The 19,224-nt window shown below is 38.8% G+C and overlaps 1 long non-coding RNA gene across 1 annotated transcript in view; it reads right to left on the bottom strand.

Annotated features, from left to right (window-relative positions):
- The window catches only part of LOC108447053, a 49,823-nt gene extending 31,559 nt beyond the window's left edge, over nt 1-18,264 (bottom strand). The window contains exon 1 of the long non-coding RNA XR_001862441.1: nt 18,070-18,264. This is a non-coding gene — a long non-coding RNA (uncharacterized LOC108447053). The remainder of the gene's footprint in view (nt 1-18,069) is intronic.
- Nucleotides 18,265-19,224: the final 960 nt, after the last annotated feature.

Genomic DNA, 19,224 nt, shown 5'->3' with positions numbered 1-19,224 from the left:
TACAAGAGAAGACAACTTCCAGTTGCCATCACTATGCAGTAGTTTAAGCTAGCCATGTTGCATCATAAAGTGCATGTATTTATACTCTGTGCTTTTAAACAATTATAGCAACATTTAAGTCCCTTCAAACGGAATGAAGTTCAGCAGAGTGTTTTTTGAATTGCAATTATTTCTGCTTTTGATTAAAGATCTGTACCTCCTCTATTTCTATAGTTTTTTTAAATTTAAATTTCTTTAAATTTTTGATTTCAATTTTTCAATCTCTATATGAATTTCAGACCTGGGTGTTGAGCACAGCAAAGTTAGAAATTTGATTGTTACATCCATTATGTTCTGTTATGGTGTCACAAAAGTGTTGTGTTTGCTCACAATGTACCTACAAAGCATAGTTTGAAACAGAAAATTGCTTTTTGCTGTTTTAGAGGCAGAAAACTGACCCCTGGGAACCAAACCCACATGCTCAAGAGCTGCTTAAGGATCTTCATACCATCAAGCTGATTGCCATGTTGTGTGACCACTCTGAGCATCTGACCTGACACAGTTGTTCAGTGCCACAGACAGAGTCTTTAGTGCAGAAACGATCATGAATATGAACATTTCATGCTCTAGGCACTAAGCATGAAAACATCTTGCCATTTCAATTTTAATATCTATCTTGAATGTTGTTTTTCAATCAGCATATATTTGAATAATCAAACATATTTATTTTTATCAAGAGGGAGTCTGAAATGTGAGAATTCACTGTTCTGTACTTTTCCCCCAAGCAATCTGTGGAAAGGCAGTAGCTGTATTTCACAGATAACACGTCCATTAGCAGCTCACTCTGCTTCTTCTGACCAGTGGGATTATGTCACACACAGTTTTGATATCAGAATTGAAAGCAGCAGGTATCCCCCTCAATTCATTTTTCGCTTGCTATTTCAGACTTGTTAGATTTATTTAGATAATACATTTTGCAACCACAATTTTGATAATTGAAGAATGGTTATTAAAAAAACCCCAGACAAACAAACAACAGTGTAGGCAGAAGTCAGACCTGGTGTGAATGGGGGCAGGGGGAAGGTTGCAGAAATTCAGATGACAAACTTCCTTGCATACAGCTTCTTCCAGCCTGAGGGTTGTCAGAGTGCACCTGCTTACAGGGGAAGCATTACTCAACTACTACACTGTGATGTAGATCATTTCAGTGGCATAAATGGGTTCAGTCGGTCAAAATTCTAACATGACCTTATCCCATGATATCCCGAGGTTTGAAGTTCTGAGTAAAGAAATGGAAGTTTGCTGATTTCTAAGGCAAACCACCCCTGTTAGTGATTGTTTTAGCCTGTTGCATAAGACCATGCTAGTTCTTTTCATCTGGTATTGAAGATAACAGCTCTTTTGGAGAGATGACAAAATGAAATGTCCATAAAGAGGAGCAACCAGCATTGGCAGAAGCAGAAGCTCATGTCTCTGGGACGTTGCTGCTTTGGAGACCATAGGTCAGAGAAGAAAGGCCTCCTCATTGCCTTGTCTGTCCCTCCAGGTACCATGAATAACTCTAGTCTTAAACTGAAGCTGCTCTTCTTGATAACTGGTTCACAGCATCATGGGTAAGAGTCATAGATAACAGCAAACTGCTGTACTTTTAGCACTGACACCAATTTGTATAGTCCCCAGAGCAACGGATGAATAAATCTCACTTTTTTGTTGACTAATTTCAGACATGCCAGTTTTAGTTTTCAGACTTTGTTCTCTTTGAAGGGTTTTGTTTTGTCCAGCTATTTATATAATGCACACAATGGGATTCTTAGCTCCTGCTTGAAGACTTAGAGAAAATGTCTGTGTGTTTTGAGAAACCTTGTACTTCTTGTTCCTGGAGCTACTCAACATCAAAATTAATGGAAACAAAAAATGAAGAAAAGAAAAGGCCAGGGGAGGGAAAAAAAAGCTGTTTCAGAAAGGGACTATGTAGTGAAACAAGGGAACACAGCATTACAGCTTGTATCTCTGGGGTGTTACTGTAAGCAGCATTCTGGATGAACTTTTCAAGGACTACTAGTCTTTGAAGTAGGAATCAAACCTCTGTGTGCCTTTTGAGCCCCTGCAAGAGCCCGTTGCCTGGCAGGAAGGGGAGTTATGGAACCTCTTGTGTAACTTACACTGGCATACGCATCCTCGTCCTCTCACTCAACAAATTTGCCTTCTGGGCTGCTTTAAAGCCCACACAAAATTCCTCGGGGAGGCAAGGATGAAGCCTGCAAAACCTCTGCTCAAGTCTTGCCAGCAGCATGCCCATGTCTCTGTGGAATTGCACCACGCAGCATCATTAGCACTTGGACTGTGAGGTGCTGGGGCTAAGGACTCTGTCAGTGATGAGTTTTGTCAATTGGTGTGTGCAGCTACAGCCTTTGAATGAATCATGATGCAGTATCAGACTGCCATGTGGCATCACCGGCCTGCTGTGTCAGGCAAAACATTGGATATCACGAAACGAATTAAATCAGAGTGAAAAAAGGCCTTGGCATATTTAAAGAGAAGAATGGTTTTACCCCTGCTGGAGAAGGAGACCAAAAAAAAAAAAAAATTGATTGCTCAAGTGTGCACATATTATAAAGCTGTTGTTTACAGGAATGAGGCAAAAATAAAATCACTTGCTATTACTGACATAGTCTAATAACCTGCATTGCTTGATGTAGAATCTGCCCAGAGCTAATGACTTCAGGTCTTGCTGACTCTGTATGGCTCAGTTCCCAATGTCCTACTGAGCATATGAGGAAAATAGCCAGGTTTTGTACAAACACAAATGTTTGCTTGAGTTGAGCCCAGGACCAATAGAGTCTAACCATCATCTTGGGAAAGGAAGTTTTGTTGCCAAGTAAAAATTTAATCTGGAAGCTGAGAGTCAGTAAGAAATAGAGTTGTTTCCTCAGACAGTTCTCCTCTGCTATGAAAATCAAATCCGAGGTAAGAGGAGCAGATTGAAAAAAATTGTGCTATGATGATATCTAAATACCTCCTAAAAAAGATTTATGATTTTAGTCTAGTCCTGAAGGGAATTTGCAGAACTGCAGGACCACTGGCACTGATGTGGGGATTGCAGACAGCACAAATTAGGCTCTAAATAATGGATCAAAAAGAGGAGCCTCAAAAGCTACTTTTTATTGCTCTTTGGGGAACAGCACAGACTATTATAAAATACTGCAGGTTGTGAAGCTCCAGTAGAATTGTGTAGTTTAAAGCAAAAAAGCCTCAAGGAAGATGGGGAAAGCTCAGTGGCAGTGAGCTGGTGGAGCTACATCTCTGTGCAGTAGAAGACAGTAGCACACAGGGCAGGGATGTTGCGGGCACTGCAAACAGCCACATCCCCGTGGCCCTGCGCAGCACTCAGCCCCTGTCTCAGAGCTGTGTACAGCGCAGTGTAAACTTGCAATGCCTGGGTGATTCAGCTGCTTCCTGTCAATCCTACCCTCTTAAAATAAAGCTAAGGTGTCTCTACAGCCTGGTGAAGAACAGGAATCATGGATGATGATATTCAGGTATATCCATCGGGCTGCCAATACCATGTTTTATCTGAGCATGTTCATACCAGGAACCATTTCTGTTCCTCGTCTCAAAAGGGACAGGCGTCACCGGCATAAAGCAGCCTTTGTGAATCCGCATCTTATAAAATGCAAGAGAGACCTGTCCTCAATTAAAGCTCTATAGCATGGTTATTTATGGCTCTTTGGGGTTTTTTCCCAGTGATCTTTTGTTGGAAAAAAAAGCAAGAAAAATACAAAATCAATTATGATCAGACAAAAATTAAATAAAAATCATATATAAATAAATACCAGATAAAATATAAATTGAAATACAGGAGAGAACAGTAGATAATTTAATCTGAAACTTAAAGAGGCCAACAGCAGTGAGTGCTTAGCTATCTCCATGCAAACCAAGAGCTTGCTTGCCAGACTGAATCTCTGGTGGCCAGCTCTTTGCAGCTACATGCAAGATTCAGTAAGAAAACAGATGGTACACTGGAGCTTTGCTTTGTGAAGAATAATAGATGAGTAGATAGAGCCTCTCAATCTCAGAGTGGCACAGGGTGATCAGAATCCTAATCACAACCATGCTGTGATAAAAGGCTCTGGATGAAGAATGAATTAAGGTGGTTTGTTTGTTTTATCAATAAAAGTAATAGTGAGATATATTTCTTACAATTCTTTAAGCAGAAGACGACTTACAGGAGTGATACATACTGCTTATAAAGCAGTGTGAAGTGGGATAAATCACCCTGTCCATTTACTGCTTGTGCATTTTTTGCCTCTGTATTATCAGCAAGATTATTCCCTGCCTTCTGTAAAAATGGATAAGAATATATAAAAAATATGCAGACCAAAATTCTCCTTCTGGCATCTCTTGTCCCCTTACTGTGAAGGCTGGCGCAGGTTAGAAAACAAATCATGTGCTTTATGTTGCACTGTTTTGTTATTATGATACATTATAGACTAATGCAGGATTCTGTCATGTAGAAGTATTTGAGCAAGATTTCCATATTTGAAAAATAATTTCATGTCAAGAAGGTAATAACAAGTGAAATAACATCAATATAACTTGAATATTAGGACAGCCAAAAAGTAATGATATTGCAGCCTAAGGCATTAGAAGGAAATAGCTTAAATTATTCAGCAAGTAAAGTGATGTCATGTGGTCAATGCACTGCATGTTTCACATATCCCAATTAGAATTATTGTAATAATAAAGATTGATTATTAAGTAATAAACAGTGGCCAAACAAATTACTGTAAACATAAGTCAAATCTGCTAGGACAGCATATCTCTCTCTCCTTCCAGTTTGCAGAACGGCCCTTGACACAAACCAGAACTGAACAAGCAATTTTTCATAAATGTTTTCCGACTTCTTTGTCTATCTTGGAAATATAGATCAAGCTGTCTCTGAAGAAGTCACTGAAAAATTTGTGAACATTGTTTTCTCAGTGTATTACTGTCCAAGGTGGAATAACAACAGAAAAAAAAATTTCTTTTGGCTTACGTATATGGGACTGCTCCACAGTGCCTGTGCTGGTTGTAATGAAATGTGATAAACTGGGGAGGTCACACGTTTTTGCTTGTATTTCAGCAGCAAATTCATTTGGCAAAACCAAACTCATTTATGAACTTCTAGGTTTTTTACTGAAAGTAAAGAACGATTTATGCTACAGAGATTTTAATACTGAATTGAGTCCCCTCAAAAATGTTGATTTAACCAGACAAACTGCAAGGCCTCACAGCTTTCATGCAATGCCATTCCTGCCTTGTCTTTTGGAGGGTGTCAGCTGGTACACAGCTGAGCCACAACATAGTCAGTGGCAGAGAATCTGTCCTACCATCTTCCTTCAAAGTCATTGTAAATAGAGTCTTTCCTCAGGACAAACTGGTCTTCCCCACAGACACGAAACTAAAGCTGAGTATTGGATTCCACAGGCTAACACTGAAAAGATTTATTAGCCAAAACAAAACCTTTCATCCCACAGCTTTCAGGCTGTGGGATGTGATTCAATCTTGTTTTATATCCAAACACTGACAGAAAACCTATAAAACACCTATGTAAGCCCCTTCAAGACCTTCATGTTTGTTTTCACCCCTTCTGAATGTGTAATTCCCATTAAACAGAACTTCTGGCATGGTGCTGTTGTTGACCTGTCCTCAAATGTTGCTCTTTCATTGATTCATTTGGTGCAAGCCTTCAGAATGCATAAAGTTGTAATTCCATTGTCTTAAAGGGGTTTATCACTAAGAAACAGCCAAGGAAATGGAAACGAGGCTGGAATTTCTGCCTTATGATGGACAGCACTGCTGTGACAACGCAGGTCCGTCTTGCTTGTGTGGAGCAAAAGACACTGAAATACAGCTTATCTGGCAAAAACTTTTTCTTTTTTTTCCTCCATTAATATTTGGCATTGGACCACACAAGTAATTTAAAGCATTCAAGACCTATTGCAAAACTAACGATGGAATACGTAATTGACTGCAGGGTAAACATACCCGTTCAAGACTTAAAGCAGAATGAAGAGTACATTCCTCACTTTAGGATGTTAAAGGTGAAAAATTGGAGTCCTTTTTTCCAGATTTACCTTACTGAAGATGTCTGTCCACATTGTAAGTTGCTCTTAAGAAACACTTAATGAGAGGGGAATCCCTTTGGCCTTTTTAACCAAAGCTTTCCTCCCAGGTTACAGTGAACCAGTCCTCTCACAAGTCAAGGGTAAAGATGGTGAGCTTGAAAGACACTACCTGATGTTTCTAAATGCACAAGCAGCAAATAAAGAAATATGAGGGCCCTGCTTGATGCCCTGGATACTTCACATTTCCTGACCACTTTGCAGAGGACTTAACTGCGATACCATGCCTCTGAGACACTTGTTCAAATACACGTTGCTCTCACCAAACCTCTCCTGTCTGTCTCTTGGCATACTGTGCAGTTCTACCCTCTATCAGATTTATATGCAATATACTCCTAGATCTTGAGATAAACTAACAGGCATCTGAAAGAGACCCCAAATGAAATATTCATGAACTGTCATAACATTCATTACCATTTTATGATTCTCTTTACTTGGTTGAACAACAACGCTTTCTAGCACCCTATTAAATCAGCTAGCAAACTTTATAAATCACCAGCTAAACTACATGAATCTGTCACTTCTTAATGTACTGTCTGGGCTCCAAAAATACTTGAGTACATGGCAAAGTCATACTACTTATAGGACTCCCTTTGCTGTCGTTCTTTAACATTGATTTTTCTGGGCAAACTTTTACTGTGTTAGGAATTCACCGTATTTTTATGATTGAGTTTACAAGACAGATATGAAAAACAGCTAAAATCTAACAGATATTTACTGTTTACATATTTTGAAATTATGAAAATGTATTTAGCTTATCTAGGGAAAAAAAACCCCAACAAATTTGTATGAATTTGACAATTAAAATGATAACTTTTTGCTGGGTTACAGTGAATAGAATGGGGTTGTGCAGATCCAGCTAAAGCTCTGCAAGGCTCCTAATGCTGGACTGAAAGCTAACTCAAGCTGCTGGAAAATGATGTTAAATCCTAATGAAGGAAAGTGGAAGTGACTGGAATTGCTGAGGACACAGATGACCTAAAGAAGAATCAGACCTGTCCATTTCCATTAACATTGTCACCTCTCATTTGAGGGCCTTCTGGGCAGAGATCTTCTTGGCTGCCTGTACTGCACTTTCCTCACCTATCTCTACAGGAAAACAATAGCTCTCATACCAGCTTTTATCAATGATTTGCTGCCCAGCACCAGCACAGTCCTTTTAACTGTTGTATTTATGGAGTCAACACCGCACACCACATCGTCTGCCTGGTTTCTTCCTGGTTATATTGCGCTTGATACGCCAGTTTCTCTCTGTGCATCTTGCTAAAATCCAGAATCTATAAGTACTTAGTCATGACAAATAAACAGTTCTCTGCTGGCTGAGTTTGGTCACATCAGCCTAGAAAAAGCCCTGTAAGTTATTGAATTAAAAAACCCCCTGCATCTAAACCAAAATAAAACTATCAGCTATTTCCTGAATTGATTTGCCATAATCACACCTGACACCTGCAATATTTTCAGCAGTATCTGTTCAGTTGGTAGCATTCTACAAGGTCAAAGTTGCAATAAATTTTGTGTTCTGAAACTGAAATTTTCTTTGTCTGAACACTTCACCCCTTTTCTACCATGCACTGGGTCTTACTGATTCACGTGACTTTTGCCCCTGAAGCTATGTGGAAGCCTAAGCACTATTTGAAGCTAATTCCTTTCCCATAAAGAGCTGGTAGACAACCTAGGTATTATTTGCACACGAGGTTAGCCTTCTGGTGCCAGTCAAGTCATCTATTCCTGTGCTGAAGTTAAGCACTAGTTTAAGTGCTTTGTCGGGTTAGAGGAACAGAGCAGGTTCAGGGCCCCTGACATCAGCGGGGGCCACTTACAGACACAAAATAACCTTTGGATTAGGCCAGGAATATTTGTAACCTTTGTGAGAGCATGTGATACGTCTCTATATGTACCCATTTAAAAAATTACAGGCAAAACGGAAAATTTCACAGTAGACAGCAAAATTTTGGTAGATTTATTTGAATTTGTAGGAGCTTTTAGTTGTTAGTGGAGAAATATTGTGGTAAGTGATATGAAGTATGATTTTGAATTTCAAGGTCAGAACAGAAAAAAGCACCACAGAGAAAATTAATATTTTGGATATATTGACGTACTAACTTTTTTGTTTAAAAACATGAAATTAAATATTTTCATTAGCACTTCAATTTTTTTTTTATTTCTTTCTTGCCATTAACAAGTAGCAGATCAGAGATTTGGTTTAGAGCTGGTTCTGAACAATCTGCAAGAAACTCCAGCCTTCATTTAATAAAAAGCAGCCAAGTCCAGTCTGGTATTGTAGTTTTGGCTTCATTGAGTGGAATGGCAACACTCTCATTATCTTAAATAGGGGCATATTTTATTTTTTGTGATTATGTGCTATCACAAAGAATTCTAACATATTTCTTAATTTTTATAAACACTTCTCTGTAGAGCACATCTCCAAAAGATGAGTGTGCAAGGGTGAAAGAACTTTCCCTGGCTTCTTTTGAAGAAGCCTGTAGTTTATGTTGGAGGTGTAGTAAGCAACAGGAAACCTGTATCTACTGCAACTGCAGTCTAGATGTTTGGCTCTTTAACTGGGGAGGAGCATTTGCTTTGCAGATACCTTTCCAAATGTGATTTATTGTACCTTATTGCAACAGAATTGAGTGTTGTTGAAGCTAGCAGAGCAATATGGCAAAGAAAATGTGCTAAAAAAGCATCACAAAATGGAAGTAATTGGAAATTTTTCACTGGAATGTTTTTCCAAAGGAGAATTGCTTTTGATGAATCAATCATTTCGACAGAGGATAAGCTTTTTCCTCAAAAGATTTCAGGTTATGAACTCTTAATTTTTAAGAAGTTTATCTAATGAAACAAACAAACAAACACAAACCACCCCCCAACCCCCTTTTCTTTCATGAAACCTCATTTTTCTGCTCCTATATCTATTGTATTGCACTAATTTCAAACTTGGTAGTGCATTACACAAGTGGTATCCTCTGCAGCTGTTTGACAGAAGACTGCAATTTTGTTGCACTTCCTGTGTAAGGAACATAAAACCCAACATGAAAATTAATGACTGAAGCTTATTGTTTTAACTAAACTTGAAGAGCACTGCTTTTCAGTTCAAGACATTTTTTGTGAACATTCTAACTTACTACTGAAGTTTTGGATATGACAGCTATATAGAGTGTCAAACCTTCCAACTGAGATACTCCATTATGGGTCAAAAGTGGATTTGGTGTTAATTGTCACATCCCATAAGCTCCAGCTGAAATGTAATGCAATGATATCAAAATTCTGTGATGCACAATACAATATCTCATAATGCTACCAAAATTGATCTGGTTTCCAATTAGCTGCCATTTTGCTTTAGCCATTTAATTGCTTCATAACAATTTAATTTTGCTTCCTGAAGCAATGACCACGTTTGCTAAGGAATTGCTTTTTCAGTTCTGGTTTGCAAAAAAACCCCAAACGCAATGAAAAACAATTTAAAGATTGGCTTAGGGGTTTCCTTCAGACATGACAATGGCTTGAAAAATCCTTTTGTTAAGGATGGAACATCTCAGTGACAGCATCTCACACCAATTTGTATTGTTAAAATGAAATATTTATATTCTTGATAGAGAAGGTGAGATTCTGTTGCTCAGTTGTGTTTGTCTAGCAACATTTGGGATATCCTAGAGTAGCAGTGACCTCTCTGCAGGGCTGGCAATGGGATACAATAACACTGAAGACATCCAAATTGCTCTGAGGCAGCAGGCAAAGGCTGGACAGGACAACCCACTCTAAAATGGCACTTGGTGTCTGCTTTTTGGGTATCTGAATTGTTTCTATAAAATATGTAACATTATGTCTGGATGAACATTTTCTACTGAATTAGGAGAGAAGGAGCTATGAAATCCATGTTTTGCTTCTGATAGACATATCTTGACAGAGACAGGTTACTTATGGACCTTGCCCAGATACCTACTAAGATAATGTCATGCTTGCAAACTAATGAAAATAAACAGAGTGCCTTGCTTGGGTAAAATCACAGGGGGAAAAGCATATGAAACCCACAGGACTGCATACTGTGTCTGAGTAACTATATTCCTTAATCCTGTAAAGCTCTATCGAGGGAAACTTGTCTGTCTGCTTAACCCTTAGGAGAAAAGAAGTGTTTTTCTCATCTGGATTTAGTTACCTAACTTTACCAAGAAATCTAGTTTCCCTTGAGACCCTTTTCCTGTCAGTGGAGGCAGGTGCTCTGAATTGCCTCTGAATTGCCTTCTGAAAGAGCCCAAGTCATGCTTTACTCAATTGCTCTCTGGAAAGCTTATGGCTAGGGATGAGATCTCAAGGTCAGATAATCCAATATCATTCCTGAGGATCAAGCAACAAAAACTTTAAGGTTTTTTTTGACTACAAAGTCTGCTTTGGTTCCCTATCTACTTTATTACCCATTGCACCTTTCATCTCCTATGAAAAAAGCTATTTCATAGAAGTGAACATTCTTTCACATGAGGTGAGGGAGACTGCCTTACATCAGACTTCTACAGGAGCAGAACAAAATATAGTGGTTTCGACTCTGCTTTCAGTTTTATCAGCTTGGATTTTGAATCACCAGTGGATATAATGAAATTACACAACACGTGTATTATGATAATTTGCCTTAATTACAGTTCTCAGAGATAATCAGATGAAGGATTGCTTGAAGTATAGTAGTATAATCAATAGACAATGAGTAGAAAACAGTTAGATAACCTTTTAGAAGATCCTTCCTTTAAAAAAGCCAAACCAAGTCCCCTGTACCAAAACCAAACCAACCAAACCAAACTTAGAAGATCCTTCCTTTAAAAAAGCCAAACCAACCAAACCAAAGCAAGTCCCCTGTACCCCCACACACGCCTTGAAATTTCTTTGAGGAGTTGTGGATTTATGGAATCCTGACTTAAGAATGTGATCAGCATTTTTTATATAGACAGTCTAGAACTCAGAAATATGACAGATATGCATCACAACTGTGTCTAGATGGAAAAGTGGGAGAAAGATAATTTTGCAAGAAGAAAATAATTAATTCTTCCTTGATCATTGTCTGACAAAAAAATATATCACTTAATAAAATGAACTGTAAATAAACAGCACTAGATAATCTCCGATGCTGGGCTTTGTCCAATTAGAAGTTTGACTTACGTGGGCAAGATGGAACAACATAAGGCCAGCTGAACCTCATGAGACCTTTCTACTGCTCTTTTTGGGCATGGTCAAAGATAAGCCTGAAATTTATTCTCACAGCACTGGTTTCTACTGCTTGTTTTGCCAGCTAGAATTTGGTAGTGCATAAAGGGGAGTTCTCCTGGCTCTAGGCGCATCTTCACTGACTTTTAGCATGATCCACTATCCACATAAAAGGAAACCTGGGAAAAGAGAGAAAGGCAGAAGGGAAGGCTGTAAAAAGGTGGCCTAAATCCAGACAGCATGTTCTCAATGGCTTCTTTAGAGTTTGTGATCACTTCAGTGCCAGTCATGAGTACAATTAGACCTTCAGCAAGATTGAGACTCTGGCCCACAGTTTGATCTGCTTTGCTCAGCAAATCTCTGTTCAGACTTTCAGCACAGCAGATGTCTAGCTTCAGCTTCAGACACCTGAACACCCTCCAAATCAGCAACATCAGAGAAAAACTTCCCTGAAACTTCCAAAAGGAAAGCTACTGAAATGGGAATCAGATTTATACAAACACTGGGCTGGTAAATGAAAGGGGTGCCATTCTTTGATCACCATAGGTCATTACATTAATTGATACTCTTCAGAATCAATCTGGTATGCACCAAAATCACTACAAAATAGAAATATTTTCATAGAATCATAGAATATCTTGGGTTGGAAGAGAGCTTAAAGATCATCTAGTTCCAGCCCTCCTGCCATGGGCAGGGAATTTTCCACTAGACCAGCTTGCTAAAAGATGCCCCATCTCACCCAGCCTTGAACACTTCCAGGGGTGGGACATTCACAGATTCCCCGGACAAACTGTTCCAGTGCCTCACCACCCTCACAGTGCAGAATTTCTTGCTCGTATCTAATCTAAACCTAGACTCTTTCAAGAAGAAGTCATCATCCCTTGTCCTGTCCCTACAACCTCTTGTAAAAAGTCCCTCTCCAGCTCTCTTGTAGGTTTCTTTAGAGACTGCAATGTGCTCAAAGGTTTCTCTAGAGCCTTCTCTTCTCCAGGAAGAACAATTGTCAAGCTCTTTGTATCACAAAGCAATGCAAAATATTTTGTCATAATCTGTACACAAGTAAACATCAAGGGAATGGAAACACGACTCTCATTTTATTCTGGGTGACCAGACTTTACTCCTTAGCATGGTGATTTTGGTAATTTCAAAAACTTGGGCAGTAATAAAGTTCTTGTACATTAACTAGCTAAAACTAATCTCCAGATACATGCAGCAAAGGAGTTATTTGTCAGAAGATGAATCCCATGAGATGTTGAACATCCTGGATCCAACTCAACAGAATATTTAAGCACATATTATTTCACTTCAAGCATAGGAGAAAGTCCTTTATTTAAGCTACAATTCTCTCTACTTAAAAAGAACTAAATTCTGTTTTACTAAGTTCATGAGCAATATAGCAGTGAACGAAACAACTCAAATGTTAAGTGATGCAAGTCAAGCTATAAAGAGCAAGCAGCAACAATAAGACTATTTGCTCTGGAAAGCCTGTTTCCATTTAGCTTACAACCTCTCTGCTTTGCAACTGTCATCTTATATCCATGTTTTCTCTATCAAAGAGAGTTAATTCCTAAAATACAGTACACAGCATTATTAATTTCCTGAACAGTTCTCCTCCTTGAATGAGGCAGATGTTCTTCAGTTCCATACTGGCTGTCACCTTCAATTATTGTGGAGCCAGCTGAATTCTCCCTACAATCATGACTGTCACACTAGCTGGCTTGGAGAGAGCAGGCCTGGTCTGTTAGATGACACACATATGACTGCATTGTTCCACACTTCCTTAAGGATTCAAAATAAACTCTCCTGTAAAAAACTCTTTGAACCAAAACCTGTAGAACTATTGCAAAGCACTTAGTTTTGCTGAGTTTTGGGATAAATAATGACCTCAGCACTTTGAAAATTTCAATACATGTTGAAGTCCTAATGAAAATAATAGGTTTAAATGTTACCCCTCATCATAAGAGCCCATGGACACAGGATTTATTAGCCTAGGCACAGCAACATTTTAATGCCATTAGCTGAACTGAAGCAAGTTTTAGTTCTAGTGGCTAAGATTAAACTGGTGCATCACCACCTGTACCATTCCTAAGCAGGATATGGCTAGTAAATTTGAAAAAGGTGGCTCAGATATTTTTAGTACTGTGTTTTATTTTTCAAATTAGTAAGATAATTCCTATTTTGCAGACTGTTGGTGTCCTTCCTGTTCTTGTTTGTAAAAAATGTAATGAGCAATTAAAAAGAAAAAAAAAAAGTGAACAAGAGAAAAAATCCACACCACAATGAAATATTGGCTTGTCAAGCACAAAAATATCCGGCACCTGACTGATACACTAGAATTTGGAAAGCTTCAGGACCCTGTGAATACAATGCCTATTTGGTGTCCATCAGAGGAAGGAAGGGTACAACATTCATAGACATGTTTTAGTCTTTTCATAACCTTATGAATGTATATGAGCCTGCTAAAGAGGTGAGGGCTTTTGGTTTGTTGTTTGGGGATTTTTTTTTCCCCATAAAATGCATTCCAGATTACATGTTGGGTTTTATGCTTTTGCCTCCAGTTGTTGAATGCTGTTCTGTGACTTTGGTTAAAAAATTAAAAGAGACAGACTCCAATAATCTTAATTTAAAGAGTTGAATTAGGTATGTTCTCAAAACTACACATTCTAGCAATAGCTTTTTCATTGCTTCCAGCCTATACAAGCATAAGTTTGTTCAGTTAGCTTCTGGCTATGATCCAGTCAAATAGTTAGATGCTTGAATGAACTCAGAGAAATATTTTTACAGTATGAGGAATTTTGATTCTTGGCTACAGTATTTATCCTGAATTGCTTTGTCATGTGAGAGCTTAATTTTACTAGCTAGCAGATATACCATTGAAATTTCTCTTGCAATGTGCTTTAGCTCACCGGCTGTGACCCTTACATGAGGTCATCTACACAGCTGTTTAAATAAAACTATACACCATGATAACTCACAGTGTGCTCCAGTCATGCAGAAATGTGAGTGAACAGCTTATTGATTTTAGTGTCTGACATGACCTGCTCATAATTAGGAAATCAATAACCCAGATACTTCCTCTCCTTTCCACCACCCACCTTTTCCCCAAATTCCAAAAATATCTCTGCTTCAAACAGTGCTGATGTTGGATTCCCATCCCAATTCTGCAACACAAGCATTTCTATAACAGTTTAATAATTTCCCACATTTTACTTTGGTCCAAAGGTCTGGATGGTGGTTGTGGAAGCAGTTTATTAAATAGTACAAAATAATGTTCAAAAGAGATCTTAAAATATGGCAAGGAAATAGCAGGTTCTGGCTAATAATAAAATCACAACTACATTAGAAGAAAATACTCAGCTGACGATGCCGGTCAAAACATTGATGCCTCATCGTTTGTCCCAGTTGACAAAATAGCTACAGAGCGTGATCTTCTCCCATTGTTACCACGTGGCAGGGAGGCCTTAGCCCTTTGCAAGGTGCCATCTTTTAACTTTAGCACCCTTATGCCCAGTTGACACTTCCCAGTTAGCTCCTCGCTAGGTACTGCTGGTCTTTCAGTGGATTTACAGAATGTTACAGGGCTTGAAAACATTTGAGGTTATTGCTCAAGAGCAGAACAGGGCATGAAAACAAACTAATGGAAGAGATCAAATATTTAAATAACACATGTAAAAGACTTCAGGCATCTTACATGGCATCTCAGAAAAGAGTCAATTATGGGGCACAGGAAGAATCTAATAATAACCAAAGTAGGCCACATGCAAACACTGTCATCCTGGCAAAAATTTGAAAGAAGCTATACAAATAGCAGTGAAGGAAGACAAATATGCACACTCAGAGCATGCATACCCCAGAGTACCCTTTCTAAATCACCTTATGAGAATATGATCTGCCAAGCTGGGGGAATCCAAATTCAGATGTAGCTACATTTCAGCTGAAAAGCCTGCCAAAGCCAAGCTACTGTGCACTCCCAAACTGTCAGAAACACGCTCAGAAAAAAAATCACAGCGAGTACTTTTGTACTTGCCCAATTCTTTATACTGGCTAAGAAAGGAACACTGCACAGTGTTGCATCATTTTCACTAGGCTTAAAATGCAGAGGCAGCATGTACAAGGAAGCCCAAAGCAAGGACCCTAGTTTCAGCAAGTATTTGAAAATACACAATTTGCTTTCTTGCAGCTTCACAAACTGAGGGTTTTGCATGCATATTAAGGTGCTGACAAAATAGCAATGTATTCCAAGACAAAGCACAAGCATAAGAACCCTCAGAGAGACATATTAGGGAGTTATTCAGTGAATGTTGAAAAATAGGGTTGTCAAAAGGATTATTTTCAGTGTAAGCTTTTTAAAAATAAACATACATTTTAATAAACAGCATTCTCAGAAAGAATTTAGTTCTAGTACAACAGGTGTAAAGGTTCCCCCTTCATTTAAAGTGCTATTCCCTAGCCTACAGTCTTTTAAGCACTGTATAAATTACCACATGGGTGTAAGAGGATACACATTTGCTTTCATGAAAAATGTCAACATATTAAACTTCAGCAATGCATTGATATCCTTTGAGGATTTTGTGATGAAAAAATCAGTGACTCCAGCAATTTTTTTTCATAGACTCAGTTGTATTCAGTGTAAGACTCCCCCAGACTCTAGCTTTTGGGATAGGTGGGGGGTTTACATCTTAACCGGCTTTCACTACCATGCTCTTGCTTTCAGCCTGCAGTGCCTGGGCTGTGTTTTGGAGGGCTCTGGCACATGTCCAGGCAGTGATGGTCTCTCTCCCTCTCCAGGGGAAATTCCAGGGCTTAAACACACCATTTCTCAGAACTCTAGGGTTTATGTGCTAAGGGTTTGTAATTTAACACATAACATGCACACATTGCCCTTCACAAAGGTTTCCATGATTTTTCTCAGAAACTTAAATATGCTTGTGGAATCAGTGTTGTAAATTTGATCAGTTCAGTGATATAATTTAGGATATGAGGCTACTCACAGCATTTTTGGAACAGAGCTAAGGAGGAAATAAGTGAGTGGAAATGAGATGCCATTTTGGGAGCAGGAAAGGGATGTGAGAATTTAAAGTGTGGGAAAAAAGCGTACAGAGTCATAGTTGCTCTCCTCTCAACCCAGACAAAACCCCAGAAAATATTCCCCCATTTTTTCCTTTGTATTTATCTTCAGAGTCCACAGAGCAATAGAGAATGTTTCTCTTTTTTACCAGAGTCTCTTTACTTGCCCCAGATTTATTTCCTCTGATCTTCACATCAGCAATACTGTGGCTGATCTTCATGATCCTACTGCAAAGAACCCCTTACCTTCTCCTCCTCACATTTTCATACAGTTAAGAGAATTAACTTCGTCTATCAGAAATCGTTAGCATTTAAAAATAAAAATAAATCTCTTTGTTTATGGATTTATCAGTTATGCTTACCTGCAAAACAGCAGAAACATTTAGCTCCCTCTGCTTCTGCCCCTCAGTGCTATTCCACAACAACTAAAAATACAAAGTTTATTTATTCTAGACTGGAAAACAGCTCTGCATTACAGGCTTACTATGAATGAGGTATAAAATGCTACAGCTATCTGATTAAATTTTGTTGTAAAAACCTTAAACCATGCTATATTCTTATAGCAGGACTAGGTTTGCTTTTTTCTTCTTTAAAATGAACCCTGAAAATACTCAAATTCTTACTTCTGTAGAGTAAAAAAAACCCTTGCCATAGTCAAAATAAGTCCTAATCTGATTGCAGTAAACGCTTCAAAGTATAGCATACCACAGACCGACCCTCCCATCCCACCACCTCCTCGCACTGATATTTGACTGAGGCTTTTCAGCATGTGCAAACATTCTGTTTCAAATGCGCTTCTCATCTTTCAGTGAAAAGCATGCCTAGGCTAGATGCTGTGGTTGTCTTTTGCATTTATTTAATTGGTTGTCATTTAACATGAAACACATGATGACAAAAGCAAATCTACTCCCTCTGCAATCATTTCTTTTGAGACACAAATGCCTGTGCCTCATCCTGGCTGGTCCTAGAACAAGCAGAGACTAGAAAGTACTGTTTGTTCCCTGGAATAAATTGTTAGGGAGGGTGTAAATTTGCATTCACTACCATTAATTAGATCAAGCTAATTACCAATTAACTCAATTTTAAAAGGAAACAAATGTTTAGTCTAAATAAATCCTGGTCTGTGTATGTGTGTGCTTAAGAAACTGGAGTTAACTTCTATGAGTTCATTTCATCAAGTAGAAGAAAAGTGAAGACTTACCACTAAGAGAATTAAACTCAAATAGAACAAAAGAGCATATCAGGAGTGCCAGATGCTGTATTTCTCACTTTGAGGGTGTCTGTGTCTGTCTTTGCACTGTTTTAACACACTTTCAAACAAACGATCACTGGCACTTGAGGTCCTACAGAAGCAGTGAGTTTGGGATGAGTGCTTTCAAGGAGGCAAGTTTATCAAAGCTGAAACAAATGAGTGTTTCTGTCAGCAGTAATGCCAACTTATTCATCCCCTGTGTCCTTCTTAACTCCATGCTTTTCTCTCTGGTGCTCTTACCACAGCTGGTGTGGCTGCATGGTGAATGAAGTCAGGGCAATGATCCTATTTAGGAAAACTCCTTAAAGACAATAACTGCTATAGGCACTATTGTAAAGGAAGGACTTAGATGGAGAGAGTAGAATACATTATAAATGGTTTTTTTCCCCCCTAAAGATAGATCTGGGAAAGCCTTACCGTGAGGGAGGCTTCATTCTGTGCCGTGCCTGTGCAGCCCCTCAGGCAGGACCCGCATGCGGGGCGCTGGCGAGGGCTGTGCTGGCTGCAGAGCAGCGGTCAGGGAGCCGAGGGCAGGGCGCGCCGAGGGCAGAGCTGTGCTCCCGTATCCCCTCTTTCTGCCTTTTCCAGCTGAACTGCAGCGACAGAGCACCGAGCTGTCTGTCAACAGAAAGAGGGATTTTTTTTCTCCCAGTTGCATAAGGAAGCAGTCAGACCTTGCTGTTCTTGTAATTTGTCTCCAGCTCAGCTGACTAAGATGTACAAGTCAGGAAACGAACATCTTTCTTATCAATTTAACAGTCACTTTTTATAGGTGCTGTAAACTACACTGAGGCTATCCCTTCTCAGTTCACTGTCAGTGCAGCTGTCAGTCTGTAACAGAGCTCAGTCCATTTATGTAGCCAATTTCAAATATTTGCTACAGAAAAATGTTACCTCATAATATTTATTTAATACCTTGATGTAGCAGCAGTAGATTAGACTATCCTACTACAGAATTATTAACAGTCCAGAGGATCCTTTAGTTGCTGCTGACACACAACAGTTGTATACTGCAGCAGTGTTACTTGAAGGACTTTTTCATTGAATTTACTTTTCATTAAAAGTTGCATTATATCAGATACTTGTTTCAATTTACATTACCACTGATGGTCTCTCTTCAGTGTTTATGGGGAATTCCAATTAATGTCAAAGAGGAGTAATCACACATTAAATGAATGGAGAATGTGTCCCTTAAAATTTAATGTGTATGCAAGACATTAATTATCATTTTACTTAACTTTCATACTAGAACATTAACTATAATTTGCAGAATAAGGATTTTTCTGAGTTCCCTCCCCCCAAAGAAAATGAAGGACTGCTGTTCATGATAGTGTAGTCTTGCTGAGCTCAGAGATGGCACTGGAGCCTGTTGAGAAAATGAGGCAGTGAATTCCCCAAACAACTTTAAAACAACTCTCAAAGCATCTCACACTAAATCCACACATGGGATTGAACCTCCAAATTGAGATTAGCTGCCATGAAAGGTAATAGGATATAGTCTGAACCAACAAAATACTGCACTAGTTAATGAACTAGTTTATTGGGAATTGAGGTGGAGGATTTGCTGTCTGT

The sequence above is a fragment of the Corvus brachyrhynchos genome, unplaced genomic scaffold, assembly GCF_000691975.1.
Source record: "Corvus brachyrhynchos isolate BGI_N302 unplaced genomic scaffold, ASM69197v1 scaffold255, whole genome shotgun sequence".
Lineage (NCBI taxonomy): Eukaryota > Metazoa > Chordata > Aves > Passeriformes > Corvidae > Corvus > Corvus brachyrhynchos.
The sequence above is the reverse complement of the archived record's forward strand: the minus strand, read 5'-3'. Positions and strand labels throughout refer to the sequence as shown.